Genomic DNA, 10,721 nt, shown 5'->3' with positions numbered 1-10,721 from the left:
TCCATATGACAACTCATTTCTTAATAGAATCTTTTCTATTCATCATAATGTCAATATGGTCCATTAATACCATGCTTCCAACTACTCACAAGCAACCAATCCTCGTCGAACTTTGGATTGCTCTTTGACAGTTGTTTAATTATTTTAGTCAAAACCGATTCTAGTCCCTTTTCCCTCTAAATGCGCTAGACATTTGGAAAATTTTAGAATGGTCAAACATTAAAGCATTTGCAATCGATCCTATACCTGAAGCGTATGGGACACGATGCACAATGTTTTATTTGCTATGTTCTCAAAATTCGAATTGTGAAGAGGAATATCGTAATCATAATCGAAATTTTAAGAACATACTATGTACCTTTGACTAAATTTATTAACATTCCACAACCTAATCCTTTAGATTTGAAATGAAGCATAATATTCTCTCCCTTAATTATAGCAAAACAACTATACAACCCTTACGACTTTGCAAGGTATAACTCTTGTTTTTCTATAATTAATATTGCCAACTTGCAAAACTTTCCATAATAATCATACAATCATAACTTTTATGCTCCCACTATCATGATGATTATTATAAAACATAACACTTATGCTCCCACTAGCTTCGACATGTATTCATAAACATCTTAACTTTTAGAAAAACAATACTTATCAAATTTCTTAAGTTCATGTTTCTAATACTTAGTGCTTTGATAATCTTTTATCAAGGCTTCTTGAACTTATACACTTTTGCCTTAGATAGTTCATATGTGTGTCTTAACAATTAAGACTAATTGCCAAACTTCACAATTCAAATTATGGAAAGGGATGCCGTAACCATGATCGAATTCGAGAATGCAATTTTACAATCACTATCTTTTAAAATCTTTCTTAGTGAAAGCATTTTCTCACAATCATTTTCATGAAGGAGGAAATCTTATGACACTTAGATTTAAACGGTGTATGTGTTCCTAACTATGTGAATTTGTTAAAATCCAAAATTTACGACAAATTCAAACTCATATGGATGGATCTTTCTTAATCTTGATTTCTTGCCTTATGGTAGCACAGCTGCCCACCACGTCTTCCAAGTAGTTAAGTAGCTCACCTTTTCCTATCAATGTACTTTCCATTGATCAAGGTCCTTGCCTTTTATGCATTCAAATGAGAACTCATAGGACTCACATGCATAATTAACTCGATTGGATTGGCACAGAAACAAAATAATATCTTCACGATAGGTTGTAAACCTTAACTCGTGTGCTAGTGATGATCGATAAGGCTTATTTGATTTGTTCTTGAAACTTTTCAAGACTATTAAGACTCCCACTGACTCCTTGACATATACGATTCTCTTATCAAAACATTTCTTGACAAACAAATATTCAAGAGTTAGTGTAGCTTATATCAAAACAAAACACTTCATAATTTTGGTCTTAGTTGGTCTTTGTCTTATCCAAGACATCACAACTTTCCACAATTGATGAATGTTATAAACCTTCTTAATACTATTCACTCAATGTCACAATCTTGACTTTAAGACTTTTTTTTGAACGAAGTATGATTGACTTCTTGATTTGACCATTTCTTCAATCTTTGATTCCTCTTCTTGGACATACAATTGTGCCAAGACTCATTAGAGGATCAATTGAGATATGGTTCTTAATCATTAAGACCTATCATAAAGCATAAAAGCTACTCTCCCTTCTTCTTAGAATGGAGAAACTCTTATCTTTCTTCCTACTTGATTCTTCTTATTCGTTTTGCTATTGATCTAAACCCTTTAATCAATTCAAAATTACACTTAATCTTGTAAGTGTAATCATATTTACTAAGCCTTTAGTAAATCATGACGAATATCTTTGTTACTCTTATGGTGAATTTGATCAACACACAACTTTGTGTACTCGATCTCCTAGTCCTTCACTTGACACTTTGTCAATGAATTAGTCCAATTTCCAAATACGAAATTTCTCATTCATCATGCAACCAAGTTGCATGATTCCAAGTTTCTGTCCAATTGAAACTTGGGCGATGAGAAACTCTCCCTATTTGGTAAATTCTTGACATTTCCATAAATAACATAACTATGAATCATATCCATTCGTTGTAGAAATATGCAAACATCAATTTTCACATAACGATTTCATTGCAAGGAAGTAAACAAAATAAATAAGTCAAACAAAATTTATTTTATTTATAAAAGCAGCGGAAAAACATTTGTCCTTACAATGCAAAATCTATTGAAAACTATGTAAAAAGAAAATTTCTAACAACTCTATCATGACTATCTAAGCTCAAAATCTAATCTTCAAGTCCATGCGATCAAGATCCATCTCTTGTGATTAGATTCATCTTACTCTCTTATCAAGCTTCCTTTCTTTTCACCGATCCTTCAAAACATTCAAATGCAATCTTATCACATCATGTATTAAGAATCAATGAATAGGAACTTAATGGAGTTAGATAGTGGATTCTTACCTAAAGCGTAGTCATACTTTTGACTCTCCCATCTTTTAGATCTCTTAGGTAGATAGGGCAACTTCGTCTTCAATGCCCCTTCTCTTGGAAATAAAAGCAAATTGACTCCTTTGGAACAACGCATGGAACTACTTCAGACATCGCCTTTCTCTTATGATCAAACTTTTCGATCATTGCATGTCTTTCATTGCCATTGTCTATATCCATAGAGGTCTTGAAGGCAGATTCACCAATCAACTTTGCTTTTCTATTGCGCTAAACCATTGTTGATTCAGCAGCAATAAGCATGTAGGTGAGATCTATAAGTGTCACGTCGTGGTTCATCATATAGTACTCTCTTACGAACTCACTATACGAGTTAGGAAGTGACTGAAGAACCCAATCAACAGTCATCGCTTCACCGACAACGGATCCCATCATTCTTAGTCTATCAATGTGTGACTTCATCCCTAAGACGTGTGCACACACCGACTTGCCCTCTTTAAGTTCACTTGCCAAAAGGGCTTGAGTGATATTAAACCTTTCAATTTTACAATCTTGTGGGTTAGGGAGAATAATTAGAGGAGGAGGAGGAAGTGAAGAATGATTTCTTGTTCCTTGATCGAATCGTGGAATATCATCTTCATGTGGAATGCTTGTTCCACGGGATTTGAGAAGACCATAGTTGTCGAACTTTGACTTCGGGAGAAAAACGAATTCAAGTTAGTTGATTGATTGAGTCCTTGGTAAATCACCCAAATGAAATTCCAAGGCTAGGACCCAACACAATATCCTACAACTCGGGAGAGGGATGCCGTAACCCAAATTGCAGAACATTTGAAGGTAGGTGAATGACGATTCACTAGTTTCCACCATGAAAAACGAAAAAGAAATTTAAGTTTTAAATCTATGAAAACTCCTAGATCCTTTGAGATTCATTGAACATTTCAATGGCATGTTTAAATCTCGATATGCCCCTCTTGTTTGTGACTGGGATGCCGAGGATCACAAAGCGGGTGTGAATAACCATGCAAACTACATGGTGCACTCACATGTTACAATCACATATTCGATGTGCCGGTAAACCACACACGCTCCACCGAACTATGACAAACACTGAGTCACCCTTTGCTACCTTTGCTTAGAACCATTTAGTGTGCCGATAAACCACACACGCTCTAATAACGTCTTCGCAAGGGCACAAAGTGTAATTTCATGGAATTGCATCAATTCACTTTTTGCCTAAGTAACTAAGATTGGGAATTTGAAAAACATTTAGTTACTTGGTATTTCATTATACTTATAATGGAAGGTTTCGTCCTATCCTACCCGTTCGGCTAACGACCCTTCACTAGTCAAGAGTGCGGTGGGTAAGAGTGGATACCCATTCAATCGCCATTTTATAGGCAATTTCCTTAAATACCCCTTATAGACTAGCTTCGTGAATGAGGCCTACTAACGGTAAGACTGACTTTTACTCATACACATATATAATGTTAGACTTTTAATGTTATATATAGTATAGGGTGTATTTTATACTTTTAAAATACTATATGGTTAACTTTAACAATTACACTTTTAATTCAATTAAATGGTTAACCTAAACTTTTATGGATTTATTAAACCTCTTTTAATTATACTCCTTAATTAATTAATAAAACCATAAGGGTGTGATTTGAACTTTTCAAAACATTACTAGAGTTTTAGAATTTAACATTTCTAATTAAACTTTTAATCAACTTTTAAATTCCAAAACTTGAGGGCAAGTTTTGAAACCTTTTTCAAAACATTAGGGTTTTAACTATTTAAATTTCAAAACTTCAAAACTTTTGGGTTCAAATTTAAACTATAAAACCTAAAGGGAAAAATATGAAACCTTTCATAACAACAAGGATCAAATAACAAATAATTTTAAATTAACATTTAATCACATAATTATCCATATTTGATTTATTTAATGATTTCTTGCAAAACAATTTATCAATTTACTCAAAATAATTAATCAATTATCTTATAAGGAAACAATTATCTTATAAATTGATAATTATCTTTAATTAGATCAAGAATATAGTCATATATATCATAAAATCGAATTTATATTGATCTAACATGATAACGTAACTATCCTAATACAAAAACAGCAAGAAATCCCGAGATAAGCATTATCTGACGAGTTGACTCGTCGAGTCAGGCATGGACTCGGCGAGTTCAGCCATGGACTCGGCGAGTCCAGTCTCCACAATCCAAAAAATCGAATTTTTCAGTTATACAATGCATCAATACAATTGAAACCAAGCTAGGCTCTGATACCACTGATGGGTTTTGGTCATAAGACATCCTATGTGCTCATACAAACCCTAATGCTTGGATCTAGGTTTCTCTATTGTACATGCTTTGAATCCAAGACTATAAACCCTAATTCTAGCATTCAAGTAATCATATTAATATGTAATTAGGTTTAAGATCATACCTTGATTGTTATATAGCAATAACAATCCCAAATCTCCTTGAATTGACTTTGGAAGGCTTAGAGTCACAAGTGTCACTCCTCTAATGGTTCACAAACACCATAAGCAAATGGAGAAGGTATAAAGAGAGAGGTGAGAGGTTAGAATTCGTATCTAGGACCTCTTGGGAAGGGATACACGAATTCATGACCCTAGGGGTGTTTATATAGGTGTAGAGATAGGGGTTTCAGTCATTATCCTTATCTAGTTGATTATTCATTAAGCAACCAATAAGATAATCCTTGAATCCTTATCATACTCGAATTCTAAGGCTTTCCAACCTTAAATTCGTCCACCATATAAATAAGATAATCCTTACCTTATTTTGTAACTATCACATAATTACAAATCAGCCCCTCTAGTTTAATTAATTACATTTGATCACAAAACTAATTCTTAATTAATTATTGACCAATATTAATTAAACAAATATGATTTCTCCTTTAATATATTATTCTTATAACATATTAATAAATCATATTATCCTCTCTCTCTTTATTCATTTCTCCAATCAAGTTGCTTTGGTGAAGGCAACCCAAAAGGACCATGCACCATCGGGTCAAGTACATACCAAAATAGTTATGGACTTAGACACTAATCCAACATATTGTTGGTTGATGAAATTAATAAATTTATTGTTGATCGATGAAATTAATAAATTTATTGTTGGTCGATGAAATTAATAAATTTATTATTATTTGTAGGTTGAAAACCCTATACGCTCACCGGGCTCTCAAGCCTTACCCACTCAGCTTTTTATATTACAGGTAGTGGACCCAGAGCATAGTTTGGATGATGAAGAGGGATTTTTGAATTATAGGCCAGTAGTTGTAAATAAGTGTTATAAGGATTATGATGTATTGTTTATGCTTTTGGTCTGTATCGGAACATGAAATCTCGAGGTTTTGATATATAATGAAAAATACATATTTCATTAAGAAATGTTTTGATAAAAATTTTATCATGCTTTGTTTTGGAGACAAATTCTGCAACATCTTTAAAAGATTACTCTGATTTTATTTCAAAAGCATAAATTAATTCGGTCTTTTCTTACCGAAAAATTTGGGGATGTCACATGTGCTCACAATTATTTGACTGGTTTTGCTACACTTGAGTTTTGGACACAGTTATATGCGGATAGTCATGGAGGATGGTTGTCATGTGATGTAAGTAATATAATTATTTGATTATTATATACTACACTTCTAATAATAATATTTGCTTTACTGCAAAAAAAAAAGGCAGCACATCATAATGTGGGTCTCATTGTTGCTGGTGCGTAGAGCGGATGATGCTTGGTGGACAATGGTGTCGTTAGCTTTCACCACTGATGCATATGACTAGAGTGACATGGCTGACGGATCTATTTACCCAGCTTGGGTAGAGTGTGATACGGTATAATTTTGTTTGGATCACATTATGTGAGTATTTATATACTAATTAACAATTTCTAACCTTTTCTACCTTTACATCTCAATCACCATACCACAAGCTCATTGGATTTTGGTTTCTTTGCATTTTAAGATATTCAAAATAACTATATATAATGGTCAGTGGGGCGGCTACTGTGTAACGACCCAAAATTATAAAGGAAAATTTTCATTTTTAATTAGTCAAACACATTTGCATAAACCATGAAATCCCAAAAAAAATGTTTTCAAATCCACATTCATTACAGCTTTATTTAAAAACATCAGAGTGTCCGATAACATATTAGTGAGAGAGAGAGAGAGAGAGAGAGATTGTGTGTGTGTGTGTGTGCAAGCCGTACCATCATGCCTTGCCCTTGCCCTTGGGCTCAGATGTACCTGAAACAAATCCACAAACGGTAAGCTGAAATCTTAGTGAGTTCCCCATAGCATACCCACATACAAGATATCATACTAGCTAAAATAGCTATACATATCACATAATCCATACATTCAACAGATAGGGTTGTCGTGGGCTCTCCGCAGGGTCTTACTCCAGGATGCCATGGGCTCCCCACATGGTCTTACACCTAAGTGCCATGGGATCTCCCATGGTCTCTAATAGGAAAACCATGGGCTCTCCACATGGTCTTATATCCGAGTGCCATGGGTTCTCCTATGATCTTCGATAGGAAATCCATGGGCTCTCCACATGGTCTTACATCCAAGTGTCATGGGCTCTCCCATGGTCTTCCATACAAACATACCACATCTCAGACTAGCATACTTCCTAACTCATACCAACTATCATGCCAAATAATACCATTACAGCTAGGGTACTACATATAATGAAATGGGTTGGCCTTGGTGCCTTAGACCCATTGTTATGGTGAGGGGACTCACCTCTGTCTGCTGAATGTGAAAGGTGCTCTCCTGACAGTCTGTAACCTCCCGAGTTGAATAATAATATTAATCAATGTTAGGACTTCACTTAATCAAAGGAAACCCCAAACCCCAAGTCCTTCCAAAAAGGCCCAAATATCATTTCATTGTTAATCAATGTTAGGACTTCACTTAATCAAAGGAAAGGCACAAACCCCAAGTCCTTCAAAAAAGGCCCAAATATCCTTTCTTACCATAACACCAATGGCCCAAAACATATAAAATAGCCCACTATTCTCAGAATGCTACAACTCCAATAACTAATGGGGCCCAATAGTTCAAAGGCCCAAAACAGATCCAAGCCCATCTGTGATGTGTACGCTTAGCTTACGATCTTGGTACGCGCAGCGTACTGGGGTTTTGGGACTTACGCGCGACGTACACTGCGTTACGCCCCATCGTACTAACAGATTAAGCACTTTCTCCATTGAGTGCTTAATACTCAATTCCTTTACGTCCAAAAGTCTGATCTAAGCTTATTAAGATGACCTAAGGCATAAAGTTGGCAACTTTATGCCTTTTCATGCCCCATATGCTGCCAACACCCTCATTAACACCTTTTTAAAGCTCTTAACCCATGCATGAGGTCAAAACACCCACAAAGAGTCCATTTGTATGTTGAAAAAGGACTAAGGGACCTCAGATCTGTCATTTCCATCCTCTGGAGTTGCTTAACTCACAAGTGGAGGTCCAAAATCAACCAAAGGGACAAAATTAGAAAAACCTACCTAGATCTAGAGATTTAAGTGGAAAGATTTAAGCTTTATAGCTCCAGAAGCTCCTCAAGGTCGAATATATTCAGATTCTTGAAGTTCAGGACCACTCTAAGCTTGTTTTCCAACCTCTTCTTCTTGAATGAATGCTATAAGGGCCACAAATGCACTCTTAAAGCTCAAAATGCAATCAAAATGATATTAGGGTTTCCAGAGACGTTTGAAGGTTAAAGGGGCGGATGAGGGTGAGGCTCAAATGAGTTAAGGGTGTTTATATAGGTCTCATGTCCAAAAATTAGGGTTTGGTCATTCGGTACGTTTTCCCAGCATAATTCTTGTACGCCCAACATATGTGTTGTCCCTCCATGATCACTCATGCATAGTACGCTAAGAGAACTCATAAGTACACCCAGCGTACTTAACGGACCAATATGCTAAAATGAAGTTTCTTCAAGGGTTTCAAGTCATACCTAGATTGGGGTGTTACAACTCTCCCCCACTTGAACTAGAATTCTTCCTAGAAGTCCGTAGCTATGAATAGATCGGGGTAATGCTCTTGCATCTCCTCCTCCGGCTCCCAAGTCCATTCGGAGCCTCTTCGGTGATGTCATTGCACCTTTACCAATTTCACCTCCTTGTTCTGAATACCCTTTGCCTTCCTATCTAAGATGGAAACCGGCCTCTTGATATAGTTTAGGCCCTCATCCACCTGCGTATTGTCAAATGTAATGACTGAGGACTCGTCAGTAACACACTTCTGAAGCAAAGACACATGGAAGGTGTTGTGAATTTGGCTAAGCTCCTCTAGTAGATCCAAACGATATGCCACCTTGCCCACCCGAGTCGTGATCCTGAATGGGCCTATGAACTAAGGCCCCATATTGCCTCTCTTCCAAAACATGCTAATCCCCTTCCAGGGTGACACCTTCAGCAACACAAAATCCCTCACCTGAAACTCGAGATCTGATCGCCATCACACAGCATAACTTTTTGACTGCTCTATGCGACCCGCAGCCGATCACATACCTCCTGAATCAATTCGGTAGTCTTGAGCACTACCTCAGTGCTCCCCATAACCCAGTGCCCAACCTCGTCGCAACAAACCAGGGTTCGTCACCTCTGACCATATAACATCTTGAATGGAGCTCGGTCAATACTAGCATGGTAACTGTTATTGTACGAAAACTCTGTTAGTGGGAGATACGTGTCCTAACTACCTCCAAAATCCAACACGCATGCTTGAAGCATGTCCTCCAGCGTTTGCAACACGTGATTTAACTCAAAGCTAAAACAAGTAAAAATTCACTAAATTTTGATAAAGAGTTTCTGTTTAGGTCCAACCAATTCACTCCTACGATTATTTTTATAATAATGTGATATATTAATTGTTATTGGTTACCAACTATAGTGGTTAGGTTCATATTCACTAATACTAACCCTTAGACAATTAATCAATTCAAGCAGTGACCAATTGTTTAAACTAATTAATTCCCTAGTTCAATTATTTGGATTAAATAAGATTTGTAATTGGTTAATCAAGTGGGTGATTCAATTAACCTCTTGTTTGTTGGTTTCTCAAACAAGCTCACACATTAATTTACCCATTCTCTTATTAATTCTAGTTTCATGTTCATTATTCCTAGACATATGATAAAGTGGTTACATAACATATGAGGTTAACAACTAAGAGATGTTCATGTAGCTTAATTGTCTTCCAATTAACAGAAAATAGTTGTGGTTAATGCATAAGGTTTTTTAACAAACTTAATTTAATGAAATCACTAATAAACAATTAACAAAAGTAATAATTAAACCATATGAGTAATTTGGTTCTTCCTAAACAGAAACCATTCGAATTTTAGCTCATGATTACAAGGAAAACAAGCTCAAACACGAATTTGATTAAGCTAAACATAATTCAATCCTAAGTTTAAGTGGAAAATATAACCTAATTCGCCAACAAACTTCAAAAGATCAAAGGTTAGGGTTCTTCAGGTCTTCAAGGGTTTCTCCGATCGTAGCTCTATCTCCAAGGAAGCCAGAAAAGTCTTTAATTCGGATTAAGACCCCATATTTATAGTTATCACAAAACAGGGGCTACTCGGTGAGTAGGTCGTGGACTCGCCGAGTTCTAGTGTGAAATCCGTGTACGGCAAGGTTTTTTGACTTTTCTTCTGGAACATTCTTATGGACTAGCCGAGTTGGTGCGTGCTCTCGCCGAGTAGGTGTGTGGTTTTTCCTTTTTCTTCATTCTTTGGTCTCTAATCGCTTCTCTTTATTCCTTTTTGCTTCCAAGCATGTTTTTTGGACTGAAAACACAATTTGAGCATTATTAAGTACCTTTTGTGCACATTATGCACATAATTCGCTAAAAATGAATAAAAATATATGCTAAACATATGGCTAATTATGCAAATATCACCCGCCATGCCTGGTGGAAAAAGATATTGATTGGAAATTTTGAATTGATGTCCCTCACGATTTCATTACCCCGATAAACTCTATTATAATCTCCAGCCAATACTCCAGCAATAAAGTGGTCGAGTACCTTTTTCTTTGATTTTCGATGATTAGACTCCAAGTTTGTTGCACAACAAGTGTGTTGGTCAACAACTTTTGTGACTTGGAAAGAGTAGTCGATTTGATTCCCCTTGCCTTAACCATCCAAGAACAATTTTCTACCAAACAAACCACCTCGAACCTCTCTT

Source organism: Lactuca saligna, chromosome 6 (assembly GCF_052625555.1).
Source record: "Lactuca saligna cultivar CGN05327 chromosome 6, ASM5262555v1, whole genome shotgun sequence".
NCBI lineage: Eukaryota > Viridiplantae > Streptophyta > Magnoliopsida > Asterales > Asteraceae > Lactuca > Lactuca saligna.
The sequence above is the reverse complement of the archived record's forward strand: the minus strand, read 5'-3'. Positions refer to the sequence as shown.